Source organism: Capra hircus, chromosome 5 (genome assembly GCF_001704415.2).
Source record: "Capra hircus breed San Clemente chromosome 5, ASM170441v1, whole genome shotgun sequence".
NCBI classification, from domain to species: Eukaryota; Metazoa; Chordata; class Mammalia; order Artiodactyla; family Bovidae; genus Capra; species Capra hircus.
This window is the reverse complement of record NC_030812.1, coordinates 51,927,197-51,946,834: the sequence shown is the minus strand read 5'-3', so window position 1 is coordinate 51,946,834 and position 19,638 is coordinate 51,927,197.

The window sequence follows — 19,638 nt, the reverse complement described above, 5'->3', positions numbered from 1 at the left end:
AATAGGCCTATATCTATTAAAGTTTTAATTAATAAATAATAACCTTTTAATAAAGAAAATACCAGGCCTGGATAATTTGGTGAATTTTACCAAATATTTAAGGAAGAAATCATATTAATTCTCTATAATTTCTTCCAAAAAACAGAAGTAGAGGGAACATCTTCTAACCCATTTTATATAGGATAAAACTGAAGGCTTTTTGCTAGGGTCAGTGGAGGGTTGAATGGGTCAAGGACAGATTTTTTAGGCTAGAACTATTCCTTGTGACACCTGTTGACCTAAAACAAATAGACTGCCAGATATTTCTCCAGAAAAGATGGATTTTTTTTTCAAAATCAGCAGAGAATTGCAGTCTGCCACCCTGGCATGTTCAGTTTCTCACTCAGCAAGGGAAGGAGAATGCTTTTATAGGAAGAAAAAGGAAGTTGAAAAGACTGTAACAAGGAGTCCATGCCTTTTCATTGGCTGAGTCCTTGGCAGGGAAGTCCAAGTGTTTTTCTTCTTCGAAGAAGTGCTCTGCTCTTCTTGCAGGGCATGAGTGCTCCTCCTTTTGGTCTCCCTTCTCTATTGAACTGAGGTTTCTACTTACTAATTGTTTACACAGTAATGGTGGTTACATGACATGCCATATTGGGTCAAATATCCATATATAACTTCACAGCACAAAGAGTGACCCTTACTGTGTGCAAATATTTTGAAAAAAAACATTTAGGTGGTAAAGGGTTGCCAGTATGGTATGTAGAAAACAATGTATTATATTATACAAATGAGTATAACTTCACGGAAAGATGTTGGGTAAAAAGATGCTAACCTAAGTAAATTTTTGAATTGAATGCAGTGTGTGAAACTAAAGACAAAAGAAACCATACATCATCATTGTATTCTAGATGGTAATGTTTTTCCAAGGCAGCATGGGTTAATAATTCTGGCACCTACATACACGTAAATTGGAACTGAACAATTAAATAAACCAATGGAAGATTGGTGAAACAAAGTTACTCACTACTGGAAGATGGATTTTACAAGGAAGGGAAGGAGGCTCTAATGAAGCATATGGTCCAAGACATCATTCAGTTCAGTTCAGTTCAGTTCAGTTCAGTCCAGTCACTCAGTTGTGTCCAACTCTTTGTGACCCCATGGGCTGCAGCACACCAGAATTCCCTGTCCATCACCATCTCCTGGAGCTTGCTTCTAAATTCTGCTCAAACTCATGTCTATAGTGTTGATGATGCCATCCAACCACCTCATCCTCTGTAATCCCCTTCTACTCCCACCTTCATTTTTTCCCAGCATCACGGTCTTTTCTAATGAGTCAGCCCTTCACATCAGTTAACCAAAGTATTGGAGCTTCCGTTCAGCATCAGTCCTTCCAATGAATATTCAGGACTGGTTTCCTTTAATATGGACTGGTTTGATCTCCTTGCAGTACAAGGGTCTCTCAAGAGTCTTCTCCAACACCACAGTTCAAAAGCATCAATTATTCAGCACTTAGATTTCTTTATGGTCCAATTCTCACATCCATACATGACTACTGGAAAAACCTTAGCTTTGACCAGACAGACCTTTATTGGCAAAATACCTTTTGTTCCAAGGAGCAAGTGTCTTTTGATTTCATGGCCTCTAGTCACCATCTGGAGCCCCCCAAAATAAAGTCTGCCACTGTTCCCATTGTTTCCCCATCTATTTGCCACGAAGTGATGGTACCAGATGCCATAATCTTCATTTTTTGAATGCTGAGTTTTAAGCTGACTTTTTCACTCCCCTCTTTCACTTTCATCAAGAGGCTCTTTAGTTCCTCTTTGCTTTCTGCCTTTCAGTGGTATTATCTGCCTAGCTGAAGTTACTGATATTTCTCCTGGCAATCTTGATTCCAGCTTGGGCTTCATCCAGCCCAGCATTTCACATGATGTATTCTACATATAAGTTAAATAAGCAGGATGACAATACACAGCCTTGACGTACTCCTTTCCCGATTTGAAACCAGTCTGTTGTTCCATGTCCAGTTCTAATTATTCCTTCTTGACCTGCATACAGATTTCTCAGGGGGCAGGTCAGGTGGTCTAGTATTTCCATCTGTTTAAGAATATTCCAGTTTGTTGTGATCCACACAGTCAAAGGCTTTGATGTAGTCAATGAAACAGAAGTAGATGTTTTTTTTTTTTTTTCTGAATTCTCTTGTTTTTTCGATGATCCAGTGGATTTGGCAATTTGATCTCTGGTTCCTCTGCCTTTTCTAAATCCAGCTTGAACATCTGGAAGTCCTCGGTTCACATACTGTTGAAGCCTGGCTTGGGGGATTTTGAGCATTACTTTGCTAGTGTGTGTCTTGTGCCAAGTGCTTAGCTGCTCAGCATGTCCAAGTCTTTGCAATGCCATAGACTATAGCCTGCCAGGCTCCTCTGTCCATGGGGATTCTCCAGGTGAAAATACTGGATTGGGTTGCCATTTCCTTCTCTAGAGGATCTTCCCAACCCAGGGATCAAACCCAGATGTCCTACACTGCAGGCAGATTCTTTAGTGTCTGAGCCACCAGGGAAGCTAGCGTGTCAGATGAATGCAACTGCGCAGTAGTCTGAACATTCTTTGGCATCGCCTTTCTTTGGTATTGAAAGAAAAACTGACCTATTCCTCTCCTGTGGCCACTGCTGATCTTTCCAGATTAATGACATCATTATGAACTTCTATTTAGCTTTACAGAGATACAGATCGTTACATACAGACATATATACATATGCCTATATCTATATACATATATGGATAGTATATATATGTACATATATAGATAGCACACACACACATACAAACATATTGTGAAGATTAGTATGTACATGTCAGCTGAGATATCCTAAATCTTGTCTTCAAACATCACTCTCATAAAAGAATTCAATGCACTTTAGTCAGGTGGCTGATTTTAGACCCTGTCAGGAAATATACAAATGAATCTGGGTCATATTTAGTGCCAGAAAACAAGGAAATACTAAAACAAAAAATGAAAACAAAAACAAGAAAGCATAATTATAGGTGTATGCCAAATGGACATAGGAGTCAACAGAAGTATCTCCCAACGGCCAAAGTGAGAATAATCTGAGTAAAAACAAGTAATGTTGCTTGAAACCCAGTGTACAAAATGCATTTTTTGAGGCCATACTGATATAAATGAATGACTGAATAAATCTATGAGTGAAGGAAAATAGATAAATCTCTCAGTAAAAAATATTCAAATAAATTATGGAGATATTGGGCCCTCAGTGAGATGGAATATAGCCCACACTTCCTCATTAAGTGAAGTCTTCCTTCCATAGTGACTTCCTTCCGAAAAGTACACCTTGACAATAAAGAAACCTAACAAATCTCACCTAAATAAACCAAAGAAGGTGATCCCATTTCACATCAAAGTATTGGAGCTTCAGCATCAGTCCTTCAGGACTGATTTCCTTTAGGTTTGACTGGTTGGATCTCCTTGCCATCCAAGGGACTCTCAAAAGTCTTCTCCAGCACAATTCAAAAGCATCAGTTCTTCGGTACCCATCCTGCTTTCTGGTCCAACTCTCACATCTATACATGATTACCAAAAAAACCATAGCTTTGACTATACCAATCTTTGTTGGCAAAGTGATGCCCCTGCTTATCTCAATACACCCATTCTTTTCTGGATGAAATAGATTTACTAGTCTGCAGAATTTCATCCATGATAAACTTTCTACCACTGGTCTGAAAGATAGGAAACAAGTAAGTTCAGTACATTGCTTTTTTGGAGAGTTGAATATTCATAAGTAAGTTTTTTTTAGAGGAAAACATTTTAAAAATATTTTTTTAAGTATAAGAATATAGATTCTGTTTACTTTTTTGCTTGTATATACTCACATTTGTCTATCATTCAACCATTTCAGTCATTCAATAATTACTTATTTCAATTGTTTAGGAAAATATCAATCTATACTGTACAAGCAATACACTATATAATCCTGGCCCTGATTTATTCTCTATACTCTTTAAGTCAATTTCTTTAGTAAGGAAGTGTGCCATCAGGCAGCAAAACTAACACAGATAATACTTTTATACAAATTAGGATACTAAGCAGGGACTGACTCTAGTCTCTGCTTCTGTAAGCTAAGCCTAGAGGGGTGAGTCAAGGGCTAATATCGTGCTAATATGGAGGATTATAGTACAGGCTCTAGGATCAGACAGTTTGAGTTCTTGCTCCATCACTTTCCATATTTCTGATTTGGAACAAAATATATCACCTGTGCTTGAGTTATCTCACCTATAAAACAGGGAAAATAGCAGTGACTATCACGAGGCTGATACCCAGCCAATATACCAGTATATCCTCACCAATTATTTACAGCCACTGTCCATTCTGAGTGGGCCACATGTACATCAATTGAGATGCATTAATCTGATGTAGCAGTTGTAAATATTTTGAGAGTCACTTATTGCCTACATCATAGAATATTTGTGATTACCAAGTGAGTTAATTGCATGGAAGAATTGATTCAGTATCTGACCCAATGATTTTTCAGAAAATATATAATATTCTATTATTAATCTCAAGGAACTGGGTTTCTGTTGGGTATTAACTTTGAGAAAAGAATCCTTGGCTCCTGTGACATCAATGTGCTTGAGCCAAAATATTGTAGGTACCACATACTGAATAGAATGCACTTGAGAGCTGTCCTTGGTTTAAAGAACTGACAGTAATCATTATGGTGGTCAAGAGGAAAGGAGGCAAAAAACGATCAGAGCTATTCTACGATGTTCTAAGAGGTAGGGGGAGAGAGGGAGAGAGATCCTAAAATCCGTCTACAGAGAATTATCAAAGCAAGAAAAGATAAAAGCACTCAGTATGAATACCCTGAAGGTGGCACCTAAATGTACTTAGCAGGGGTTTCTCTGTTGCTGAATATCTCCATAACCTCAGTGGTAAGAAGGTAACTAGATGTAATAAGCTTCAATTACATGCAGGGAAATATTAACTTTTGATAATTCAATACATTTTAAACTTATTTACTATGATTTATCAGAGAAGGTATGTTGATTTATAATATATGAGGAAGAATTCCTTTTAAAAATTGCATTTTTATATGGCACTTATATATCTAAGTCTTAATTACCTGAAAATGTCAAAAACCTAACTTCCTGGTTGTTGTTGTGTTTTTTTTTTTTCCCCCTACAAATGAGATGTAACTATTATAAGTTACCTTAAGTCTGGTGTACTTTCTTTAAAAAGTTTGTACTGGTTTTCTAATTTCTAAATGAACCAACAGAGCATATCATATTAATGGCACTTCTTATTCTGTGTTCATAGCATACTAAAAATAAGTAAGAAATATTATCAATGGTTTGGTTATTAAGAATGTCATGACAACCTTAGCTCTGAGTTCCTTCTTGTTCGATTAAGTTATGTCCTGAGGGGTTCAGCTCTCCCACACTTCACCAAGTAATCTCACTCTGTTTCCTTAGAGAGCAAAGATTAATCATTCAGAAACTTAATGAGCTGGAAAAACAAGTACCAATAGAAAAAAGGTACCTGAACATTTTAAATAAAATAAATTAGTTTCCATGTGAAAAGTAAATTAGTTGATTTACAAATTTCTTCTTTTTCTCTTCTCTCTTTATAGTCTCTGTTTTTACTATCTTCATCAAAAGCACATCTCTTCAAAGGTAAAGTCCACTTATGAAAACTTTTTTTTTGACTTTTGCTCATTTTCTACTTTAGAATCTATTTTCCCACCACAAATATTTTTATGGTTTACATTTATTTTCTCTAGGTTACCGTTCTAAATGTTTACTGAAGATTTTGCTACTGAAAAACTCTGCAGTTAAGTTTTGAAAATTCATAGAAAAATAAAAGAATAAAAATCAAAGATAAAGAAGGATTTATTTAATAACCCATTAAAAAATTTTCAGTTTTTAAATATTTTAAATGTGGTTGTCATGCTGATAAATATGACATTTTAAGTTTGTTTTAACATTCAAATATTTTCAAATATACTATATTATCATGGAATTTTATTTAGAAATATATTTCATAATATGAACAATGTAAGAAAGCTTAATAATGTTACTCTAATTTTCAAAGAGGGCTACTGGACTTGAACTAAAATGTATATATCCTTTCTTTAAACAATGTCTGAAATTTTAAGTATTTAATCTATACTTATGTGAACAGTAATATGAATTACTCTCAGGTAAAAAGTTTATGAAGACATGTTAAAAACAACCTATGCACATACATTAAAAATTTAATTTATTTGAAAATATGTTTTCCTTTATCTAAAACGTGCTTTATTATACCACCATTCCTAAATAATTCCCATATTTCATCTTGATTACAGCTTAAATATGACTTACCCAAAGCTTTCTCTGACTGCTTAAATCTGAAGTATCAGTTCAAGAATATAGTGAAAATGAGTATACTACCCAAAGCAATTTACAAATTCAATGCAATCCCTATCAAGCTACCAGCCACATTTTTCACAGAACTAGAACAAATAATTTCAAGATTTGTATGGAAATACAAAAAACCTCGAATAGCCAAAGCAATCTTGAGAAAGAAGAATGGAACTGGAGGAATCAACTTGCCTGACTTCAGGCTCTACTACAAAGCCACAGTCATCAAGACAGTATGGTACTGGCACAAAGACAGATATATAGATCAATGGAACAAAATAGAAAGCCCAGAGATAAATCCACACACATATGGACACCTTATCTTTGACAAAGGAGGCAAGAATATACAATGGAGTAAAGACAATCTCTTTAACAAGTGGTGCTGGGAAAACTGGTCAACCACTTGTAAAAGAATGAAACTAGATCACTTTCTATCACCGTACACAAAAATAAACTCAAAATGGATTAAAGATCTAAATGTAAGATCAGAAACTATAAAACTCCTAGAGGAGAACATAGGCAAAACACTCTCAGACATAAATCACAGCAGGATCCTCTATGATCCACCTCCCAGAATTCTGGAAATAAAAGCAAAAATAAACAAATGGGATCTAATTAAAATTAAAAGCTTCTGTACAACAAAGGAAAATATAAGCAAGGTGAAAAGACAGCCTTCTGAATGGGAGAAAATAATAGCAAATGAAACAACTGACAAACAACTAATCTCAAAAATATACAAGCAACTTCTGCAGCTCAATTCCAGAAAAATAAATGACCCAATCAAAAAATGGGCCAAAGAACTAAATAGACATTTCTCCAAAGAAGACATACGGATGGCTAACAAACACATGAAAAGATGCTCAACATCACTCATTATTAGAGAAATGCAAATCAAAACCACAATGAGGTACCACTTCACACCAGTGAGAATGGCTGCAATCCAAAAATCTGCAAGCAATAAATGCTGGAGAGGGTGTGGAGAAAAGGGAACCCTCCTACACTGTTGGTGGGAATGCAAACTAGTACAGCCACTATGGAGAACAGTGTGGAGATTCCTTAAAAAATTGCAAATAGAACTACCGTATGACCCAGCAATCCCACTGCTGGGCATACACACCGAGGAAACCAGAATTGAAAGAGACACATGTACCCCAATGTTCATCGCAGCACTGTTTATAATAGCCAGGACATGGAAACAACCTAGATGTCCATCAGCAGATGAATGGATAAGAAAGCTGTGGTACATATACACAATGGAGTATTACTCAGCCGTTAAAAAGAATTCATTTGAATCAGTTCTGATGAGATGGGTGAAACTGGAGCCAATTATACAGAGTGAAGTAAGCCAGAAAGAAAAACACCAATACAGTATACTAACACATCTATATGGAATTTAGGAAGATGGCAATGACGACCCTGTATGCAAGACAGGAAAAAAGACACAGATGTGTATACCAGACTTTTGGACTCAGAGGGAGAGGGAGAGGGTGGGATGATTTGGGAGAATGGGAATTCTAACATGTATACTGTCATGTAAGAATTGAATCACCAGTCCATGTCTGACGTAGGGTGCAGCTTGCTTGGGGCTGGTGCATGGGGATGACCCAGAGAGATGTTGTGGGGAGGGAGGTGGGAGGGGGGTTCATGTTTGGGAATGCATGTAAGAATTAAAGATTTTAAAATTTAAAAAAAAAAAAAAAGAATTGTGTTCCCATAATGCTTTAACCAACCTTATCATTGATGTATTAGTTATATCTTTTAGCACACAGATAGTGACACTAAATTTTCTGTTCAATATATGGATATAAGGTGCAATTAGAAAATTCCTAACTTGCCTTAAAATTGAAGGTCTGTACTTACTTCAGAATGTTGAGGGAATCATAGGCCTTTGAGAAAAATAACTTATCTAAATAATGCCTGCCTTTGTACATCACATTAAAGGGCCTGGAATTAATTTGTAGAGTTTATGGAACTATTTAAAGAAATTTAAGCAAGAATGGGACAGAATATTTTTGGTGTGGAGCGACTTCTCTGATGGTGCAATTGAAAGCAGCATTTTCCCCCTTTTCTGTTGTCATTTCTGTTTCCCTTTATCCTTAAAAGAACCAAATCACAGGAATAAGATCACTAAGCAATTGAAGCTAACTCCTGACTTACACTCTTCTGAATACACACCATGCCTTGATTCTTTTCCTAGATAAAAAAGAAGTAAGAATGAAGAAATAAGTAGTTAAAAAATGACTAGCTCTCTACCCCCAGCAATCCCCTCAGCAATCCTGCAGGCAGATCACCCGAGCAAGATAACATCTATAGAGAATGTATCAGTCTGCACATTTTGGAGAGGATACAGAACCAAACCTCCTGACTTCATGATTAGCTGAGGTTATCCCCCCATCCCTCATTTTTTCCCTATAAAAACTGTCATGACTGAGCAGAAACTCTGAAGTTGGTCTCCTCACAGGAGACCATCATCTCCCCAGATTGCCAGCTTTTCTGATTGCAGCTCCTTTCCCTTCTATGGACATTTGGCTTATGAGCAGTAAGCAGCTGAACCTGGGTTTACTAGCACTATGAAATAGAGTGGGGTTGACACGTAAGATGACAACACCAGAAGCATGGTGACCAACAGATTAGAGATTATAAATTCCTAAATAAGATGATTGAAATAAAGACTGAAGAAAAGTGTGTGTGTGTGTGTGCTTAGTCACTCAGTCTGTTCCACTCTTTGTGACCCCATGGACTGTAGCCCACCAGGGTCCTCTGTCCATGGGGATTTTCCAGACAAGAATACTGAAGTGGGTTGCCATGCCCTCCTCTGGGGGAATCCTCCCAACCCAGGGATCAAACTCAGGTGCCCCGCATTGCAGGCAGATTCTTTACCTTCTGAGCCACCAGAAGAGGTGGCTGAGAAACACCTTGAAAAAGTGACAGAGAACAAAAATATATCAGAGATGAAAATGCTAGGTAGTTGATAATTAACCATATGTGAAAAGTAAGAGAAAAAAAAGTCAACACTGACAACTTCTTCAAATACATTAACAAAATAAAGATTCCTCACACACTGTAGATTGTTTTTGCTTTTCCTGTGTGAGTGTGTGACTGTAGCAGGGTATGATATTAAGAGAGTAGAGAGATTTTTTCCACCTTTTATAGTACATAATATATAATGAAATATAAGATTTTCCCCATTATTCTTAATATTTCTATTTTTATTTTTCTATTTTATTTAAACTGTAATATTTGTCTTAAAAACATTGAAGTTGGAGACATATAAATCTGTTGATTAAAGAGGAAATTAGAGAACACGTAGCATGTGAGGCTGTTGAATCATTTTTTTCTAAATCATTACCATCATTTTGAATTCTTTAACTTCTATTAAAAAATATAACAGCTGTTATCTGGATGTGGCACTTATATATCTATAAAAAAGTTGCCCATCACTTATAAATAAGTGGAAATAGAAATTAATTATAAGCATTAAATTTTAATTTCCATAAGTGGATGTTCTACTCATTTTAAATAACTAACTTGAAAATAGCAGTATCTGTGAAATAAAATATGAAATAAATTACAAAATAAAATGAATAAATTCATTTACCATCTCTCTCATTTTTATAAATCTAAATATTTCCTCTGCTTCCTCTGTGTCAAATTTCAAATGTCTTTAAAAGAAAAGTAGAAATGACTTTTGATATTTAATGATTCTTTAGAACAGAAAATCATTCCCAAGTCTCAGTGCAACTAGTCATCAAGTCAAGACAAGCTGGCTGATAAATAGTAGGACAGACAAGGAAGCTGTCACTGTGAGAATTACAAATACATTTCCTGTCACAAGTTCACAAAATTTATATGAAATCAGGTAGATATAACTATCACAAGCGAATATTACTTCGTGAAAATCCTATTGAAAAGATTAAATGGTTATGGGTGTCCCCACTTCATTGCCTAAGGATCAGTTGTTTTTTCCTGACTCCAAATTCTTCCTTCAGTTTTTCTATGGATGAGCATCTGTTGTTATGCAGAACTTCACTCCAAAGTCACTTCTTCACAGAGAATTTTCCTGAGCACACTATCTAAGGAGTCCCACATCTGCCCTACCTCCAGCGCTTTCTTATTAAGCTTCTTCTTCTCTTTTTTTTTTCTTGGGGTTCCTTACTTTGGAAACAAAAAGTTTAATGTCTGTATCTTACCACTGGGAAGGAGTCCCATAGAGGCAGGAAGGTTCCTGACTTACTGTTATGACCTCCAGACTTACGGCTTTTTTTTAGCAAAGCGGCTCAAAAATAGTTATAAAAATAAACTAATAATTTGTTATCATAGAATATTGAAAAGGATATTATACATTTTCATTCTTATATCAGGGTTAATTAATATTGATATCATTTTTGGATTACAATTACACAATGTATGTTCCAAACGTTAGCCCCTTAGCCAAACTATGCTCAAGGGTAATTTTTAAGAAATTTGATTGTATCTTTACCTCTTGTTCTTGGCTGTCCACCAGCTTTCAATCTCATCTGTCAATTTTCCTTATTTTTTGACTTTATATCTCACTCATCAGCTTCTGGTGCCAATGTTATAAAATGGTTCTTGAAAATCAAGTTAGTACATGATGTTTGTTACATACCTATTTTTGGTCCATGATGTAAAGGCCATATAAAATGCCAAGAAACAAGTAAAACTATGTTGCGCTTTCCTAGAAGGGTCACTGGGATTTTAGTAGACTATGTAAATATGTTACCTACAAATATGGTTAAAAGGCAATTCAAAGGTCATTAAGGTTAGTCTATCCATAACTGGCAATGTATATGCATTTATAATTTTCTAATACACACACTGTAAAGTTACATACACACTGTGTGTGTATGTGTATGTATACAAGAATATGCCTATAGGATACAAGGATCACTATAAGTACCTAAATATTGAATCCTTGTTTCTATTACAGAGAGAACAGGACTCCTAACTATATTTAGGGTTTTTAGAGATTTTAAAAAACAAACACTATGAAGATGTTACTTTTCCTCATAAGAAAAATCAAATGTTTTCTGTTTCCAACTACATATTAATGTCTCTTTAGTTGTTTTCTATGCTGAAAATTAAAATAAAAAATGTTGATATATAATTTTATATGGAAGTTGCAGTGGATTACATAAATAGCAAAACAATTCTCAATTTATTTCCATCTCAATGATATAATACAGAAATGTGAATATAACTTGAATATCTGTTTTGTTCAACAGCTTTATCATCAGTAGAATAGAGGACTTATTTTCTTCAGCATTATTCATTTTATTTCCTTTCTTTGTTGTGCTTAATTTTGACATTACCTGGGTGTGCTTATTAAAATGGATGAGTTGCCATAAATTTTTGACTTGTGAAATGATTAACAATCTCTTCTTCTTGCACTTTTAAAAACTCCATTTTGAATAATTTCAGATTTTCAGATATTATAAAGATAATACAAATTATTATCTGGCATCTGGTGTATTATTGTGTGCTTCCTATTTGCCCATTTATTTCCTCTGCCCCCAGTTCTTGGGGATTCAGCAAATGTTTTGAGTTAAGTTTCCCAGATTAATCCAAGGATTCCAAATAAGGCAGGATGACCAGTTAGATTTAAATTTCATAATAGTTAATAAATAATGAGTAAATATTTTGTATAAGTGTGTCCCATTCAGTATTTGACATACATTTTTAAAATATTGAAATATATACATTACCATATGTAAAACAGATAGCTAGTGGGAAGTTGCTGTATAACATAGGAAGCTCAGCCTGGTGATCTGGGACAAACAAGAGGGGTGAGATGGGGAATAGAGTGGGAGGGAGGCTCAAGAAGGAGGGGAATATGATACTTATGCTGATTCATGCTGTTTTATGGCAGAAGCCATCACAACATTGTAAAGTCATAATAATCCAATTAAAATTTTTAAAAATTCACTGTTTATCTAAACTTCAAATTAACTAAGTGCCTGGTATTTTTCCTAGCAACCTAAGATGGAAATCAGTCAAATGGTTTAGGTCTCTTGAGTTTTCAACATTTCACTCCAGCCTTGTATGACCACAAAAACTTGGCTGATTTCTCTCTCCCTCTCAGGGGCCCTATGCCAGGTTTAGACTTTGAATCAGACCTTCTAGCTCATAAATAGAATAGGCAACCAGAAGGCAGAATGCTTCCAAAGGCAGCTGAGGAACATCAACTTATCTCTGAAAGTCTATCATATTTATGGAGTCTTATTCCTTTTACTCCTCATGACTACTTCAATAATATGATGCCTCTGGGTGTTAGGAAGTATCACTATGAACAAAGCTAGTGGAGGTGATGGAATTCCAGTTGAGCTATTGCAAATCCTTAAAGATGATGCTGTGCAAGTGCTTCATGCAATATGCCAGCAAATTTGGAAAACTCTGCAGTGGCTACAGGACTGGAAAAGGTCAGTTGTCATTCCAATTCCAAAGAAAGGCAATGCCAGAGAATACTCAAACCACCGCACAATTGCACTCATCTCACACACTAGTAAAGTAATGCTCAAAATTCTCCAAGCCAGGCTTCAGCAATCTGTGAATCGTGAACTTCCAGATGTTCAAGCTGGAACATGTTCAGAAGAACCAGAGATCAAATTGCCAACATCTGCTGGATCTAGGAAAAAGCAAGAGAGTTCCAGAAAAACATCCTTTTCTGCTTTATTGACTATGCCAAAGCCTTTGACTCTGTGGATCACAATAATCTGGGGAAAATTCTTCAAGAGATGGAAATACCAGACCACCTGACCTGCCTCTTGAGAAATCTGTATGTAGGTCAGGAATCAACAGTTAGAACTGGACATGGAACAACAGACTGGTTTCAAATAGGAAAAGGAGTATGTCAAGACTGTATATTGTCACTCTCCTTGTTTAACTTATATGCAGAATACATCATGAGAACCGCTGGGCTGGAAGAAGCACAAGCTGGAATCAAGATTGCCAGGAGAAATATCAATAACCTCAGATAGGCAGATGACCACCACCCTTAGGGCAGAAAGCTAAAAAATAAAAAGCCTCTTGATGAAAGTGAAGGAGGAGAGTAAAAATGTTGGCTTAAAGCTCAACATTCAGAAAACTAAGATCATGGCATCTGGTCCCATCACTTTATGGCAAATAGATGGGGAAATAGTGGAAAGTGGCAGACTTTATTTTTTGGGCTCCAAAATCACTGAAGACAGTGACTGCAGCCATGAAATTAAAAGATGCTTACTCCTTGGAAGAAGACTTATGACCAACCTAGACAGCATATTAAAAAGCAGAGACATTACTTTGCCAACAAAGGTCCGTCTAGTCAAGGCTATGGTTTTTCCAGTAGTCATGTGTGGATGTGAGAGTTAGACTATAAAGGAAGCTGAGCATCAAAGAAATGATGCTTTTGAACTGTGGTGTTAGAGAAGACTCTTGAGAGTCCCTTGGACTGCAAGGATATCCAACTAGTTCATCCTACAGGAAATCAGTCCTGAATATTCATTGAAAGGACTGATGCTGAAGCTGAAACTCCAATATTTTGGCCACTTGATGTGAAGAGCTGACTCATTTGAAAAGACTCTGATTCTGGGAACCATTGAAGGCATGAGGAGAAGGGGACGACAGAGGATGAGATGGTTGGATGGCATCATTGACTCAATGGACACGAGTTTGAATGGACTCCAGGAGCTGGTGATGGACAGGGAAGCTTGGAATGCTGTCTTCCCTTGCATCACAAAGAGTTGGACACGACTGAGCAACTGAACTGAAATGAAATATATGATTTATATAATTATTCTGGATTTTCCTATTTGTTCTCAGCGGAATGGCTGGGCTACTGCTGTCTGTTTCACATTGATTAGCATCCAAAATGATCTTATATGAATTTTATTTTATTTTGCCTTTTAGCTAAAATATGTTTAAATGTGTTAAAATGTGTTCTTAGCCTTATTACCATTTCTTTTCTGACCCACAAGTTAAAGTGCATCTTTACAATGTTCAACATGCAGTTTTTGTAAAATTCTTTTTCTGTCATTCATTTATGACAATTCTGTTTTGGTCAGAGGATGTGCTCTATATAATTCAAATACTTGAAACCACTGTAGATTTTTGTTATGACTCATTATTTGGTCAAGGTTTGTAAATATTCTATGCTTGTAATGCGCACAATTTGTGCAGTATTTTAAATGCTAATTCTGTCATATATGTTAATTATAGGCTCACATATTCCATATCAATACTGTCTTTTCAAACTATTAGTTCAGTGAACAAAACAAACCATTAGTTTATTTTAAATTAGTTGTTTATTAATTTTTAGATGTTTCTCTTATATTGCTGGATTGTTTTAGCCAGACTGACAATCTTTGTCTTTCAAATGGAGTGTTATATTGTTTAATATATATTTATTCATTCATATAACACCATTTTATTATTTGGAGTCTGCTATTGTTCTTTTTTCTTCACTCCTTTTCTTTGCTTTATTTCATATTTTTTAAATAATTATACATAATCCCGTCTATTCATTTGAGAGATAAATACAGGATATCTTTTAGAAGGTGCTCTATGTATTTAAACAATAATATATAACACCACAATCTGAGATAATTAGCACCTTCACTCTCTTTTTGAATAATAAAGTGATGTTAAACACTCTTTTTATTACATTTCATTTTGTGCTATTATTTTTTTTAATTCTCACTTTTTAAATTACACTGCATAAGTTTGCATGGATCCCATAGCAAAATAGCACAGACTGGATGGTTTAAACAACATAAATTTATTTTCTAACAAATTTGGAAGCTAAGTGTTTAAGATCAAGGTATTGGTAGGTTTGTTTCTTCTGAGGCCTGTTTCTTTGGCTTATTGATGGCCACCATTTGTGTCCTTACAAGTTCATCCCACTGAAGGTACTATCCTTGTTCTAATCTGTTCTTACAAAAAACAGTAGTGACTCAGACAGTAAAGAATCTGCTTGCAATGCAGGAGGCCCAGGTTCCATCCCTGGATCAGGAAGATCCCCTGGAGAAAGGAATGGCTACCAACTCCAGTAATTTTGCTTGGAGAATTCCATGGACAGTGGAGACTGGCAGGCTACTGTCCGTGTGGTTGCAAAAAGTTGGACATGACTGAGCAAGTAACACTTTGAACACTTTGGACTAATAAGCTTATTTTAACTTAATCACCTATTTAAAAGCCCTATTGCTAAACATAATCATGTTCTGAAGTTACCTGTGTTAGAATTTGAACATACAAATATGAGGGGAACACAATTCAGTTCATAATCCCCATTAAACTTTGTCATTGTTACTGTTTTATTCAACCAAACTGGCAAATTTTATTTAGATGTGCCAGTTTATTACTTTCTTGCTCTCTTTTTTTTTTTTTTTTTTTTTTGGCATTTTAGGTGACTACTATGAAATTACTATATCTTCTTCTTGAATTACTTGAATTACATACTTGCTATTTTCCTTGTTAAGAATTTGTGGCCTGAAAATGACTGCATACATTACTTTCCTCGAACACACTGAATACATCACTTCAGATATTTTGACTTCCATCATTTCTGATAAAGAGTGAGTTTTTATGTTGACAGTGATTATACGTAAGATGTCCTTTCTTATGATAATTTTAAAATCATTGTTTCATTCAATAGTTCATAGTTTTACCATGATGTATGTATGCATCAGTTCAGTTCAGTCGCTCAGTCGTATCCGACTCTTTGCGACCCCGTGAATCGCAGCACGCCAGGCCTCCCTGTTCATCACCAACTCCCGGAGTTCACTCAGACTCACGTCCATCGAGTCCCTGATGCCATCCAGCCATCTCATCCTCGGTCGTCCCCTTCCCCTCCTGCCCCCAATCTCTCCCAGCATCAGAGTCTTTTCCAATGAGTCAACCTTTCTCATGAGGTGGCCGAAGAACTGGAGTTTCAGTTTTAGCATCATTCCTTCCAAAGAAATCCTAGGGTTGATCTCCTTCAGAATGGACTGGTTGGATCTCCTTGCAGTCCAAGGGACTCTCAAGAGTCTTCTCTAACACCACAGTTCAAAAGCATCAATTCTTCGGCACTCAGCCTTCTTCAGAGTCCAACTCTCACATCCATACATGACCACAGGAACAATCATAGCCTTGACTAGATGGACCTTAGTCAGCAAAGTAATGTCTCTGCTTTTGAATATGCTATCTAGGCTGGTCATAACTTTTCTTCCAGGGAGTAAGTGTCTTTTAATTTCATGCCTGCAGTCACCATCTGCAGTGATTTTGGAGCCCAAAAAAATAGTCTGACACTGTTTCTACTGTTTCCCCATCTATTTCCCAGGAAGTGGGACCAGATGTCATGATCTCCGTTTTCTGAATGTTGAGCTTTAAGCCAACTTTTTCGCTCTCCTCTTTCACTTTCATCAAGAGGCTTTTTAGCTCCTCTTCACTTTCTGCCATAAGGGTGGTGTCATCTGCATATCTGAGGTGATTGATATTTCTCCTAGCAATCTTGATTCCAGCTTGTGCTTCTTCCAGTCCAGCGTATCTCATGATGTACTCTGCATATAAGTTAAATAAGGAGGGTGACAATATACAGCCTTGATGTACTCCTTTTCCTATTTGGAACCAGTCTGTTTTTCCATGTCCAGTTCTAACTGTTGCTTCCTGACCTGCATACAGATTTCTCAAGAGGCAGATCAGGTGGTCTGGTATTCCCATCTCTTTCAGAATTTTCCACAGTTTCTTGTGATCCACACAGTCAAAGGCTTTGGCATAGTCAATAAAGCAGAAATAGATGTTTTTCTGGAACTCTCTTGCTTTTTCCATGATCCAGCAGATGTTGGCAATTTGATCTCTGGTTCCTCTGCCTTTTCTAAAACCAGCTTGAACATCAGGGAGTTCATGTTCACGTCTTGCTGAAGCCTGGGTTGGAGAATTTTGAGCATTACTTTATTAGCATGTGAGATGAGTGCAATTGTGCAGTAGTTTGATCATTCTTTGGCATTGCCTTTCTTTGGAATTGGAATGAAAACTGATCTTTTCCAGTCCTGTGGCCACAGCTGAGGTGTCCCTTTATTTATCCTGTTGGCACTTTTCAGTATTATTATTTTTTAATCTGCAGAACTTAGGTGGGTATAATGTAAGTGATAAGTGATGGCAAGTATAGCAAAATGTTAAAAGTAGAGTTGATGAGTATATTGCAAAATTCTTTCAACTTTGCCATTTATCTGACATTTTTATAAGAAAATGTTCAAAAATTAATTATCCTCTATAAACCAGCACAAAATATAAGAGCAGTCATATAAGATCAGTCAGCAGCTCTCCTGTATATGAGAGTTGGATCATAAAGAAGGCCAAGTGTCAAAGAATTGATGTCTTTGAACTGTGGTGTTGGAGAAGACTCCTGAGAGTCCCTTGGACTTCAAGGAGATCAAATCAGTCAAGCCTAAAGGAAATCAACCCTGGATATTTATTAGAAGGACTGATGTTGAAGCTCTAATACTTTGGTCACCTGATGTGAAGAGCTGACTCATTGGAAAAGACTCGAATACTGAGAAAGGTTGTGGGCAAGAGGAGAAGGGGTCAACAGAGGTTGAGATGGTTGGATGGCATCATCAACTCAATGGACATGAGTTTGAGCAAACTCAGGGAGGCGGTGAAAGACAGAGAACCCTAGCATATGGTCACAAAGTGTCGGGCACAATTTAATGACTGAACAACAAAAACAAAATGTTTAAATATTTACAGCAGTATTATTCTGAAATTCAGTTATGTCCAATTCTTTGCAACCCCATTGACTGCAGCACACCAGGCAGAGATATTAATGAATATTCATTCATTATTCAATGAATACTCATTCTATTCAATACTGAATATTCAGCCTCAGCATCAGTCCCTCCAATGAATATTTAGGATTGATTTTTTTAGGATTGACTGGTTTGATCTCCTTGATGTCCAAGGGACTCAAGAGTCTTCTCCAACACCACAGTTTAAAAGCATCAATTCTTTGGCGTTCAGCCTTCTTTATGGTCCAACTCTCACATCCATACATGACTGCTGGAAAAACCATAGCTTTGATTATATGGACCTTTGTTGGCAAAGTAATGTCTCTGCTTTTTAATATGCTGTCTAGGTTGGTCATCTCTTTTCTTCCAAGGAGCAAGCATCTTTTAATCTCATAGCTCAGGCACCATCCGTATACTAAATACCAAATATTTAGGAATACATCTAAAAATGATGCACAAGACTTCTCAACACTATATTATACATGATGTAAACACTAAATTATCCAAGTAAGTGGTACTATACTCCATCTTTATGTACTGGATGACAATATCACAAAAATGTCCATTTATCTCAAATTGATCTATATAATCAACACACTTCCAGGAAGTATATTTCAGATTTTGTGATGTCTGAAAATTGGCAAAAGAATTTGATATTTGTATAACACAGTCAGGATTAAAACAGACAAGTTAGTGTTAGAGAAGTGTAACAAACTCAGAAAACTTAATACTACAAAATCAACAGTAACAATGATAATGTAATATTAGTCAAGAATAAACAGATTGGGATATGAACAAATAGAGAATATGAAAACCAACCTATACATGTACAGTCACTTGTTGCATGACTATTGAATATAGCAATACAGTAAAAAAAATTATGATCTCTAAGTAAGTGTTATTCAATCAACTGACTATTCAAAGAGGGGGAAAAATCGTGATCCCTTGCTCCTGCTGCTGCTAAGTCGCTTCAGTCGTGTCTGACTCTGTGTGACCCCATAGACAGCAGCCCACCAGGCTCCACCATCCCTGGGATTCTCCAGGCAAGAACACTGGAGTAGGTTGCCATTTCCTTCTCCAATGCATGAAAGTGAAAAGTGAAAGTGAAGTCACTGAGTCGTGTCCAACTCTCAGCAACCCCATGGACTGCAGCCTACCAGGCTCCTCCGTCCATGGGATTTTCCAGATGAGAGTACTGGAGTGGGGTGCCATCTTGATCCCTTCGATGCATTAAAAATGTTTGAAAGATTTTGAGCTTAACCCTGCTAGCACCTGAAATGAGAGCTATTGTATGCTAGTTTGAACATTCTTTGACAGTTTTCTTTTTTGGGATTGGAATGAAAATTGACCTTTTCCAGTCCTATGGCCACTGCTGAGTTTTCCAAATTTGCTGACACACTGAGTGCAGCACTTTAATGGCATCAACTTTTATGATTTTAAATAACTCAGCTGAAATTCTGTCACCTCCAATATCTTTCTTCATAGT